Source organism: Leucoraja erinacea, chromosome 8, assembly GCF_028641065.1.
Source record: "Leucoraja erinacea ecotype New England chromosome 8, Leri_hhj_1, whole genome shotgun sequence".
NCBI lineage: Eukaryota > Metazoa > Chordata > Chondrichthyes > Rajiformes > Rajidae > Leucoraja > Leucoraja erinaceus.
This window is the reverse complement of record NC_073384.1, coordinates 68,406,077-68,419,651: the sequence shown is the minus strand read 5'-3', so window position 1 is coordinate 68,419,651 and position 13,575 is coordinate 68,406,077. Positions and strand designations below refer to the sequence as shown.

Genomic DNA, 13,575 nt, shown 5'->3' with positions numbered 1-13,575 from the left:
TGAAATCTTCACTGAGGCTGATCACTGCTAGCAGAGCCATTGTGATATCATCAGTGGAACTGGTGGTTTTAATTTCAAAATCTTTTGACTTTTTTTAGACAATCAGTAATGTCGAGAAATAAAGCATAAAATGGTCAGATAAGATGATCCCGTGATAACGTGAAATATTGGATGAAATCTTCAGTGAAAGTGATCTCTGCCTAGAGGGAAAAAATGTGAATCAGAATATGTAATAATCTTGTGAAAGTTGGCATTTTTAAAGCTTTAATCGCGAATAACTTGTGTAATATAGGATATGATGATATATAGATGTTACAACCCAGTTTCAATTGTAACAATATGACAAGTGATTTGTATGAAAAATAACTACGCAATCTCATTCAGAAGTGCATTAGAAAATCTTACATACATGTTAGCGTGGCAATCGATTGATTCTGTAGGGAATGGGAAGTGAATGCTAGTCTTGAAAGGGATTTCCTCCTATTCTGTGAAAATGAATGAATTTGTTACACAGATAATAGATCAGTTGTACTGATATATGAGGTATACAGTAGGCATATAAAATACAAACAATTTAGTATCTTTTATTGCTCACAAAAGTCAACCTTAATTCCACTTTCTAGGGGAGGTGAGGACTGGCTAAAGTGCTCCTTTTCACCCAGAGTTAAAAGGCGAGCAGTGGAATTTTCTGCCACCAAGGCAGTGGAGACGAGCCATTTAGAACTGCATGTTTTCAAGAGAGCAGTTAGATATAGCTCCTCGGACTAACGGAATCAAGGAATATGGGGAGAAAGCAGGAACGGGGTACTGATTTTGCATGATCAGCCATGATCATATTGAATGACGGTGCTGCCTCAAAGGGTTGAAGAATGGCCTACTCCTGCGCCTATTTTCTATGTTTCTAAGATTAAGATAGACGGGATTAACAGTGACTTGGTCGTATGGATTTAGAACTGGCTTACCGATAAAAGACAGAAGGTTGTTGTGCAAGGATAATATTCAGGCTGGAGGTCTGTGACCAGTGTGGGGGTGGGTGTGTGTGTCTGTCTGTGTGTCTGTCTTAGGGCAAATGGAGTTTCATCTGAGCAAGTGTGAGGTGTTGCACTTTGAAATCGAATGTAAGGGGAAAATATATATTTAATGACATGACCCTTCACATCGTTGATGTCCAAGTCCATAACTCCCTAAAAGTGGGGACACAAGTAGATAGAGTGGTAAGTAAGTTTATTGGCCAAGTATTCACATACAAGGAATTTGCCTTGGTGCTCCGTCCACAAGTAACAACATAACATACAGTGACTGTTACGAATGACTCAGAAAACACTAAAGATTAATAATAATAAAACATTAATGATAAAAACACCATTGATCAAGCATGTGAACCAACACAATACCAGATCAAAGGGAGGCTACAGACATTTGGTTATTGAGTAGAGCAACTACTCGTGGATAAAAACTGTTTTTATGTCTGGCTGTGGCAGCTTTGACAATCCGGAGTCGCCTTCCAGAGGGAAGTGATTCAAAGAGTTTGTGGCCAGGGTGAGAGGGGCCAGAGATGATCTTGCCCGCTCGCTTCCTGGCCCTTGCAGTGTACAGTTCATCAATGGAGGGAAGGTTGCAGCCAATAATCTTCTCTGCTGATCGGACGATTCGCTGCAGCCTCCAGGTGTCGTGCTTGGTGGTTGAGCCGAACCAGACCATGATGGAGAAGGTGAGAACAGACTCTACGATGGCCGTGTATTGGACCATCATTGCCTGTGGCAGATTGTGCTTCATCAGCTGCCGTAGGAAGTACATCCTCTGTTGTGCCATTTTGACTGTGGAGTCATTGGTAGTAGCCCCCCACTTAAGGTCTTTAGAGATGATGGTTCCCAGGAACTTAAAAGATTCCACAGATGTGACTGTGGTGTTATTGATGATGAGGGGAGGGGGAGCTCTCCTAAAGTCCACAATCAATTCCACTGTCTTAAGAGCACTGAGCTCTAGGTTGTTGCTACGGCACCAGGATCCCAGCTGTGACACTTCCTGTCGTAGGCAGATTCCTTCCCTTCCTGGATCAGTCCAATCAGGGTTGTGTCGTCCGTAAACTTGAGAAGCTTGACAGAGGTGTCTGTGTAGGTGCAGTCATTGGTGTAGAGAGAGTAGAGGAGAGGAGAGAGTACGCAGCCTTGCCGTGCTCCTATGCTAAACGTTTGCGGGTCTGAGATGTGATTTCCCAGCCTCACATGCTGCTTCCAGTCTGTCAGGAAGTTCGTGATCCATTGACAGAGGGGTTCGGGCACAGTCAACTCGGAATGTTTGGAGTGTAGTAGCTCTGGCACAATGGTGTTGAATACAGAGCTAAAATCAACAAACCGGATCCTTGCATAGGTTCCCTGGCGGTCTAGGTGCTGTAGGATGAAATGCAGGCCCAGTAAGGAAGGCATATAGTATGCTTGCCTTCATAAGTCAGTGCATTGAGTATAAGAGTCAGTAAATCATGATGCAGCTTGATAGGACTTTGGTTAGGCTGCATTTGGAGTATTGCGTGCAGTTCAGGTTGCCCCATTATAAGATGGATGTGGAGGCTTTGGAAATGGTGCTGAGGAGGTTCACAAGATTCTCGGGGTGGTAGTTAAGGCAAATATGATAGTGGCATTTTAGAGACTGTTGGATAGGCGTATGAAAATGGATTGGTTATGGATTATATGCAGGCCGATGATTTGGGATTGGCATCCTGTTTGGCACAGTTCCATGTTCTAAACTATCTGTTGTTGGAGATGGCCATTTTCTGGCATTTCTGGGTACAAATGTTACTTGCCACCCTATATGTTAATGTTGTCTAGGTGTTGCTGTATGCAGGCACTTATAAATTGAGTTGAAATATTATTGCGGAATATTTGTTAAACACCTCCATATCCTACTTTACAAAGATTGTTATTGAGCACCTGAAGAGGTTAAGCCGAGAACAACACTACCTTGCGGTACACCAATGATCTCCTGAACCTGGGATGATTGATTCCCAGCAATTGCAACCAGTTTATTTTATGCAAGGCATGACCTAACCATTGGGATTTTCTCTTTGATTCCCATTGACTTATAGGATACCTGCTTTTAAAGACAGTCAATCTTGTCCTTTTTCTGGAGTTTAATTCTGGTCCATGTTCAAGAGTGTAGGAGGGAACTGCAGATGCTGGTTAACACGAAAAATAGACACAAAATGCTGGAGTAACTCAGCGGATCAGGCAGCATCTCTGGGGAAAAGGAATAGGTGGCATTTCTGGTCGAGTCTGAAGAAGGGTCTCAACATGAATTATCACATATTACCTTTGAGATGCTGCCTGACCCACTGAGTTACTCCAGCGTTTTGAGTCCATGTTCAAAAGTGTTTTATTATCAGAGGTAGACAAAAGTGCTGGAGAAACTCAGCGGGTGCAGCAGCATCTATGGAGCGAAGGAAATAGGCAACGTTTCGGGCCAAAACCCTTCTTCAGACTGATGTCATTTTGAAGAAGTCTTTGAAAAAGTGTTTTATTATCATGTGGACAGGGACCAGAATAATGAAATTCTTATTTGCTGCAAATTTACAGGCACACAAAACAAACCAACTACAACAAATATGCAATAATTCAGGTATTTTCAGTAAAACAGACCATGTTAGTGCAAGGCAAAGTACATAATGAAGCCTTTGAAGTGCAAAGTCCATAATTGGTTAGGATTGTGCAGGGTGGTTCATGAGTCTGATGGTGGATGGGAAGAATCTGCTCTTCAACCTGGAGGTGATAATTCTCCACTCCTGTACCTCCTTTCCCATAGAACCAGTAAGATGAGAGCATGTCCAAAGGGGTGTGGGTCTTTGATATTACCTTCCTATTTTTGACAATCCTTCCTGAGATCTCTTCAATTGCAGGGGGGGGGGGGGGGGGGGGTCAATACTCTGATGGACTGAGCAATATCCACGTCTTTATAGTGCCTTTTTCGTTGTTGCACAATCAAATTACCAAAACTGGCCACGATACAACTGGTCTGTCATTGTACACCTTTCGAAGTTCAATTGAGAATTCCATGACATGCCGAATCTCAAATTTCTGAAGAAATGCAGGTGTTGGCGAGCTTTATTTTTGATTATATCATCGTACAGGGTCTAGAGCAGGTCATCAGAGATATGCACAACCAGGAACTTGAAGCTATTCACTCTCTCCATCGCCATCCTGCCGATGAAAACTGGTTCATAGTCCTGTAGACTTTCTCCAGTTCCAGTTTAGTTTATTGTTACGTGTACTAAGGTACAGTGAAAAGCTTTTGTTACATGCTAACCAGTAAGCGGAAAAACAATACATGATTACAGTCGAGCCATTCACAGTGTACAGGTACCTGATAAAGTAATAACGTTTAGTGCAAGATAAAGCCAGAAAAGTCCGATCAAAGATAGTCCGAGGTTCACCAATGAGGTAGATAGTAGTTCAGGACTGTTCTCTAGTTGTGGTAGGATGGTTCAGTTGCCGGATAACAGCTGGGCCGAAACTGTCCCTGAATCGGGAGGTGTGCGTTTTCACACTTCTTTACCTTTTGCCCGATGGGAGAGGGGAGAAGAGGGAGTGGCCAGGGTGCGACTCGTCCTTGATTATGCTGCTGGCCTTGTTGAGGCAGCGTGAGGTATAAATGGAGTCAATGGAAGGGAGGTTGGTTTGTGTGATGGTCTGGGCTGCATCCACAATTCGATGCAATTTCTTGCTGTCCTGGATGGAGCTGTTCCCAACCCAAGCTGTGATGCATCCCAATAAAATGCTTTTTACGGCGCATATCTATAGATGTTGGTGAAAGTTGTTGGGGACATGCCGAACTTCCTAAGCCCTCTAAGGAAGTAGATGCATTGGTATGCTTTCTTGGTCATTGCCTCAATATGTGTGGTCCAGGAGAAGTTGTTGGTAATATTTACTCCTAGGAATTTGAAGTTTTCAACCATCTCTAGTTCAGCGCTGTCAATGTAAGCTGGGGTATCCTGAAGTCAATCACAATCTCCTTTGCCTTGCTGACATTGAGAGTTCTGAAGTTAACAATCAGCTGCTTGGTCTTGCTAATGTTGCGAGCAAGGTTGTTGTTTTGGCAGCACCAAATTATCGATTGCCCTCATCATTACCCATTATTCATCCAACAATGATGGTATTGTCACCAAATTTAAAGGTGATATTGGAACTGTGTCTGGCAACACAATCATGGGTATAGATAGAGTAGAACAGGGGATAGACACAAAAAGCTGGTGTAACTCAGCGGGTCAGATAGCATCTCTGGAGAAAAGGAATAGATGACGGTTTGGGTTGAGACCCTTCAGACTGAGACTCAGGAAAGGGAAATGAGAGATATAGGTGATATCGATAGATAGAATAAATGAATGAAAAATATGCAAAAAAGTTACGATAATAGGGAAACTGGCCATTGTTAGCTGTGCACTAGGTGAAAACGAGTTACGGGCAATAAGACTCAACAAGACATGAAGCTAGTATGACAGGTGGGGGAGGGATGGAGAGAGGGAGGCTGCAAGGGTTACAGGAATAAGTGTCCACATCTTGAACAAAGGATACAGCAGATGAGGTTGGAGGAGGTGCATGTGAACCTCTGCCCCTTCTGAAAGAACTGTCGGGGGGGATCCCTGGACTGAGTGGGGGGAGTTGGTATAGGGACAGGTGTTGCATCTTCTGCGGTTGCAGGGGAAGGTACCTGGGGAGAGGGTGGTTTGGGTGTGAAGGGATGAGTTAATCAGGGAGTTGTGGAGGGAACGGTCTATGCGCAAGGTGGAAAGGGGAGGAGGGAAGATGTGACTCCTGGTGGGATCCCGTCGGAGGTGGCAAAAATGTCAGAGGCTTATGTGTTGTATGGGGTCTGAACATGCAGCCTTGAGGTGCCCCTGTGCTGATGGACAGTGAGGAGGGGATGCGATTATCAATTAGTACTGATTGAGATCTGCTAATGAGGAAGTCGAGGATCCTATTGCAGAGGGATGATCAGAGACCTAGTTTCCCAATTTGAAGATGAGTATTCAGTTATGGTATGATTGTGTTGAATGTCGATCTGTTGTTGATGATCAAGAGCCTGATGTACACGTTCCTGTTGTGAAAGTTTTCCAAAGCAGTGTGCAGAACTAGCAAGATTGCATCCACAGTCAATCTGTTGTGGTGATAGGTACATTTAAATATGTCCAGAACATTACTACGGCAGAAATTAATTTGTGTCATAACTAACCTCTTGAAGTACTTCATCACAATGGATGTGAATTCCACCAGTCTGTAGTTGTTGAGACATGTCACCTTGCTCATCTTGCACACCGATCTTCTTTTAATCTTGGTGAGGATGAGAAGTTGAAGATGTTTGTGAAACTCTTAACTGGTTGACCAGCGCAGGTTTTAAGAACATGACCAGGTACGCCTTCAGGTTTGGACGCTTTCTGAAGATTCATCCTTGTGAAAGATATTCTGCCGTCAGCCTTGGACACTAAAATCACCATGTCATTGTGACGGTATGTTCTCCCTTTCAAAGCGAATGTACAAAGCATTGAGCTTGTCATGGAGTATTATCTTGCTGTCAATTGATTCACCTGGTTTAGCTTTGTAGAAAGGAATGGTGTTCAAGCACTGTCGCAGTTGCCGAGCACCTGTCTGTCTGAGCCACCAATTTAGAGTAGAGGTGTTTCTTTGCAATCTTTATGGCATTCTTAAAGTCATATGTGGCCTTCTTGTACGACCTTGTATCACCTGACTTTGAAAGCTGCAGATCTGGTCTTCAGTTGATTGTGGACCACCTGGCTCATCCAAGGCCTCTGGTTAGGCAACACTTGGATAGTCTTGATAGGAATACAGCCATTTGAAGTTGGTAATAACTGTGGTGTATTCGTCAGGTTCACTACTGCATCATTGCATGTCACCCAGTCTAGAAACGTCAAGCAGTTGCGAAGTTGGTCCACTCAACCAGCTCTGTGCTATTTTCTCTGTTAGACTTTTGAACCAACACTGGAGTGGAGTGAATCTGCCAGCACCCAAGAGCAGGTAATTGGTGAGTAAGTGCTGGCGATGACACCTCCTGATGCTTTTGTGATGATTTAGAATGGACTGATGAGCCAGATTGGATTTATCCTGCTTTTTGTGAGTAGGCCATAGATGGGCAGTTACATTGTTTGTAGATGCCAGTGTTGCTCCTGTACTGGAAATGCATGTTTGGAGGTGCAGCTAATTTTGAAGTGTAAATCTTCTATATTACAATTAGGATGTTGTATGGTTCCATAATCTTTGTGTATTCAGCAGTTTCAGCTGTTTCTTTTTGCCATATGTAGTTAATTGAATGAGCTGAAATATAGCTTCTGCAAAAGTGGAAGCCAAGATGGATCATCTACTTGGGCACTTCTGGCTGATTATAGCTGCGAGTGATTCAACCTTGCCTTCAAGTGGTCGTGAGTTCAAATCCAACCAATAATCGTTGATAGAAGCATAATTAGATCTAGTGATTTTTATATAAATAAAATAATTGTGGGAGCTGTTGGCTTATTATGGAAAACCCAACAGGTTTATTAGTATCCTTCAGGGGAAGGAATCTGCTGGTATCGGATATCATAACATAATTTGCTTTTAATGGGTAAGATGAAGCACAGCCTTACAGAGAGCAAAGTATTGTAAAAAAGAGTAAACTATTGTAAAAAATGTTTTTTTTTACATTTTATCTTTGTGGATTATTGAGCTTCCTGTAGTGTTTTGTCTATTGTAAGTTCAAAACTATAATGTCCCAGGCAGGAGCAGAGAAAAGGAGCGATTTATTGACTGGTAACATATTTTTAAAAATCACTACAGGACCTGACACAGCAGAAGCGTAAAAAAGATGCTGATGGCCATAGGCAAATCATCAGATTTTTTTTCTTGGTTTTCTTTGAACTCTGGATCTCTTGGCTATGCACGCTGTTGTCAACAAAAGGTTATTGCGGAGCGAGCGGAGGTGTTGAGCGAAGCGATCACCAAGCCTATGCTTGGTCTCACTGATGGTCTCACTTCGCTGAACACCTCCGCTCAGTCCGTGTTAACCAACCTGATCGCCCGGTGGCTCAGCACTTCAACTACCCCTCCCATTCCGAATCCGACCTTTCTGTCCTGGGCCTCCTCCATGGCCAGAGTGAGTCCCACCCTAAATTGGAGCAGTGCCTCATATTAACCAACTCGAGGGGGGAGGATATGAGTGAGGAACTCCCAGAGTTGAAGAGTTTTGTCTCAGAATCCTCCAAGATGATCTTCTCATCCAGAGCCCACTCCGTGGAGCAGGATGAGGTGTTCTCATGCTTTGGAAAGGTTCACAGGGGTAGTAGGTCTGTGATCTACAGCCATAAGGAAGATGACAGCACATAATCTATCACAAAAGTCTTGGAGGAGAGCAAGCGGGAAAAACCATAAAACCTAACTTTCCCCCCCCCCCTGGATTGTTCATTAAAGCTTTTCCGGTATCCGTCTCATTTTGGTCCGGTGACTCTCCCAATGTGTATGTCTACAACTGAATGCTGCTGACTGGGACGTTCCAATCTGCAGGAGTATGTTTTGAAGAGCACACTAAAGCTGTGCAGTCACCACTCTAAAGCTGTGTAATCACCTCAAAAGCTCCGTGGGGAAACACGATGATACAGGGTGCTCTCGCTAGTGGATGCTGAGGGAAGTGACCCTGTGTTATAACCGCTCAAATGTTCCAATGGTATTCCAATTCCATATGTCAATGGGATTTTGGTGTAAAATAAATCAATTGTTTTCACTATCCTGAGCTTTTATCTCAATTTGAAGACTGCTATTGAATTATTTGCATACATCTTTAAGGGCTGTGCATTCCAATCATGTTTGCATAAGGTTTTTCTTTTGCATCATCCCAGTGAATCTCGCTGATCATTTGTTGCCTTTGGTTAATGGGCCATGAGGTATTGAAAGCATTTATTTAATTATCCAAATTATTTATAATTTCACAGACCTCTCTCATCTGTTTAGCTTCTGCTCCTGAGGAGAATGTTGACAATTTCCCCGGTTCATTCACAAAACTGTATTTCCCAATAATAGGATCATTCCAGTAAATATTGTCAGTACTCTTTATAAAGCGTTCATTTGTACTTTGAACTGCACAGAATCTTCCAGTGAGAATGTTATAAACTATACATAACTAAAACTCTGATCTTGTTATCTTCTGGTTTGTGCGGTTTTTCTATGCGCAAAAACGGTACGCGATAGCGCTATGATTTTTTGCCAGCTCACTCACCGTTTTCCCGTGCTGCAAGTGCACCAAGTTTCATTCTGGTCGGTGGTATCATGTAAAAGTTAACGAGGTTTAACAATCGTAAAAAACGCACGTGTGCAGATCGATCTCTCCTGCCAGTCAGTGCCGCGCGGATTGGCCTTTTCCCCTGTCACTCCCTGGGGCGATCTGCCCGTTCCTGCGCCATCGCGTCTTTACTGGTGCTGAGGTTGGCCGGCGGAGGTCTCCAACCGGACACAATTATCGAAGGGACCGGAAGCAGCCCGGCCGGTGCGAAGTTGGAGATATATCGCCAATGTCGCTAAACGGAAAGCGGAGACTCTGATCATGGCAGAGGAGAACGACCAACTACCTGCTCCATCTGTGAGTCCCCGTCGCACCGCCAGCTCCAGCCCCTTCCCCTCTGGTCTTTCTCGCTGGCTGGTGCTCCCCTCTCCCGTGATACTCCCCTCTCCCCCATGGCTCTTCCGCCATCTTTTCTCCGAGCTCCCTCCCCTACACCCCCCCCACACAGACACACCACTCCCCCACACCCCCCCTCCCCCCCACAACCCACCACCACCCCCACACACTCCCCACCCCCACCTCACACCACCCCCTTCCCCCACAACCCCTCCCGCCGCCCACACACACCCCCCTCCCACACACACCCCCCTCCCCCACAAACCCCCCTTGCCTACACATCCCTCCCCCCCCACAACACCCCCCACCCACACACACCCCTTCCCCTACAATCCCCCCCCGCCCACACATCCGCCCCCACACACCCCCCCCCCCCCACACCCCCCCTCCCAAAATCCCTCCTCCCTCTCCCATCATCCCCCCCTCCCCCTGTGTAAATAGCTCATTCGAAACTTCCCTCAGTCTAGTTTCAGTCAAAAATCACTGAGTCAAGCACTTGTACATCTAAACTTTATTTTGGAAAAACCCAATTACAGTTCGCACTACTATACCGAACCACTGCAGGTTCGATCCTCGTATCTGCCTGGCCAAGCCCTCTTTAGCCTCATTCAAGCAGAGACACTCCAGAAGGTCACGCAGTCCTAAATGTTCTCCCAGAAGATCAACACAGGACCTCGTGGGAACGGCTTTTTGTAGGTCCCCGAACCTTGAGGGGCCGAACCACACGGGGGTGCTCTCTTTACAGTCCAGTAACAGTATTGATTAACCCAGTACATGATAGACATTTCCCTTACCCAATAATATACTAACTAATACAATGTATTCAAACAGAGCTTCTGAAAGGAAGCAAACATTAGCAACATTTGCCCAGATATTCAAGAAACCCAGACAAGGCTCAATACTTAATCCAATCAACATCTAGCAAAGTAAAGCTTTGCAACATTATATACAATGTGTATGTCTGGTTTGCATTAATCCAATCCATTCCATGCAATTTGCACCTAATTGTCAGGATCAGCAGATGTCTCATTCTCATCCTGCAGCTCTTATCTAAGCTCTAGACAAACTGGCACCATTCTGCAGCTTGTCCCATTTCTGCAGAAGGCACATTTACATTGACCAAATGGCCTAGCAGCCCAGAAGCCTTTACTCAATTTTAGTGCCCTCCCGCCCACATACACACCTCCCCTCCCACCCCACACACCCCTAACACCCCTAACACCCCAAGCACCCCTAACACCCCAAGCAGTTAGGGACTGTAGATGAGCGGTGGAATATTGCCTAGGGGGAACGGGTTGCGTTGGGGGACCAGGCCTCCCGTGTGACTGGGACCCAATGGGACCCACTTAGTCTAGTGGTCAAATGATTAATGAAAAAAAATATTAATGATTTCCTGTGTTCATGTACTTATCAGTTACATTGATCTCAATTTCCTTGGGTTATTGCATTAAAAGTTGAAATTGGGGTAATGAGATTCGGTTTGGTCTTGACAAACGATCTGGTCCTTTTTTATCAGCTCATTTTACACCAAGATGAGAATATTTTCCTCTCAGATTGTTCCTGAAAGCTTTCATTATCTTTGCTGATTGGATTGAAAGATTGTCGGTAGTACCTCAGTATTTTACTTCCTTCCATCAACTTGCATGCATCTCACCTTGGCCAGTGATTGGACCACTGTGTATTGTTCGTCTCTTTACTGACTCTTTCTGTTTTTATCTGAATTGCGACTGGCTGAACTGCCTATTTATGTATCTTGTAATGTGAAGAAAATATATATAAAATGTAATTCCTAGTGAACAGGTGGAGGGTTAATATGTAACGTAATGAAAAAAACTCTCCAATATTCAAGTGCTCCATGAGCAGTGAGAATGTGGAACTTGCTGCTGGATGAAATGGTTGATGTGGAGATCAGGGCTCGAAATTAGCGGTTGCCCGGGTGCCACTGACCACCCAAATTGCCGCCGGGCAACCTAAACGGCGAGTCATTTTGCCTGGCTTGGCACGCAGTTACTGGTTTATACTGAAGATAGACACAAAAAACTGGAGTAACTCCGCGGGTCAGGCAGCGTCTCTGGAGAAAAGGAGCGTGGCGTTTTGTGTCGGCAACGGCTGTAATGCGTGGGAAAGATGCTAAGTGTGGCGTGACGGAGGGTCGGAGCGAATGACGGGCCCTGCACAGCAGCAGCGGCCCCATCTCCTCCTCCTCCCGCACCCCCGCCCGGCCTGATAACGGCCGCTGCTTGCCACTCCGCCAACGGCGCTTTCAAAACAAACCCTCTCGCACGCCGAGACCGGGAGGCAGGGGGAGGCCCCCTTCCGCCGTCTGAAGCGTCTGCACCACTCGGCCCTGGATCTTCCTGTTGATTGGCGGAGGAGGGGAGGCGGTGGCGAGGAGATCCCAACTGCATCCCCCTTTGGCAGCAGCACTTGGTGATGGACAGGGACCAGGGGCGGAAATCCCGGTGGGGGGGGGGGGGGGGCAGGTGGGACACGCCCCCCCCCCATTTTGAGAGGTCCCCACCTGAGAGCCCCCCCCCCCCCCCCCCCCCCATGCCCAAGGGTGGCCAGAGGCGTCGGGAGTCAGACGGGAGCTGTGCCCCCAAGCCCAAGTCTTCAGTGCGAACATTGACCATGTTTGATAACGGAATACAATCAAATATGTTTTAATTCGACCCATGCTATGGCCATGTCATGATAATTTTCAGCCCTTCACAGAAAGCATGTTTGCATCAATCTGTAGTGTGCATGGTTAAGCATATATATTATCATGGTCCAGGATTTATTGACACGTTGATCATACGCTGCATAATCCAACCACATTTTTGTTTGGAAGTGGAAAGAAATAATAAAAATTGTATTAATTGCAATGTGTAAAAAGAGTTGAGATACTGTATTATAATTTTGCTACATGTCATTGTGGTATATATCATGTCTTGATTGGTGAATATGTTTAGTTTATGACTTGAAGCAGAAATAATATGTGAATGCTTCATTGAGCATAATTCCAACTGGTAACTACGCACTTCGTCCGAGCACATTATCGCACAGGTCATGCCAGCCGTCTTAAATGACCACTTAAACTGTCATTTGGCAACCGAAAAAGCTACCAAGGTTGCCCGGCTGGCAACAGGGAAAAAAAGTTAAGCGAGTGCCTTGAGATGTATTTGCAAGGGAGATGGAAAGAATGTAATGATAATAGGAAAGACTAAGACTGGTCAGGGTTTTCAGCATGACGCGTGGAAAGCCATGCTTCACAAATCTATCAGTGGTGTTTGAAGAAGTGCACATGAGGATTAACTGGGCCATAGCAGTAGACATTGCTATATGGACTTTTTCAAGATCTTTGACAATATCCCTGATGGCCCTAAAATTTACAATGTACGGGTTCGGGGGTGAGCTAGCCAATTGAATGCAAAATTGGTTTATTTGTACGAGCCACAGGGTGTTGGGGAGAGTTGTTTTTCATATTGATGTCAAGCTGCTGTTTGTCATGTTTATTAACGATCTGGATGAGAATGTATGTTTGCGAATGACACCAAAATAGTGGACAGTGTAGAAGGTTGTTGAAGGTTACAACTGGATATTGATTAACTAGGCTAAGAATGGTAGCTGGAATAGAAGTGCAAAAATTTGCATTTTCGAAATGAATCTAGGACATGATATACATGGTGAATGGCAGGGTCCTCGGGAGTATTATTGAGACCATGGGACGCGTACCTAGTTCATTGAATACTGTGACACACATAGCCTGGGTAGTGAAGAATATATATGGCATGTTTTCCTTCATGGGTAATGACATAGAGAATAAGAATTGGGGGATGGGGTCATGTTATGCTTACAAAAATTGTTGATTAGACGGCACTTGAAGGATTGAGTGCAGTTCGGGTGGCCTCGTTACAAAAAGGATGTGATTAAGTTAGAGTTGGTGCT

General features: G+C 45.0%; 1 protein-coding gene across 6 annotated transcripts in view; it reads left to right on the top strand.

Moving 5' to 3' along the window:
- The window catches only part of usp34 (ubiquitin specific peptidase 34), a 217,205-nt gene that overhangs the window by 18,114 nt on the left and 185,516 nt on the right, over window positions 1-13,575 (top strand). The window lies entirely within an intron of this gene.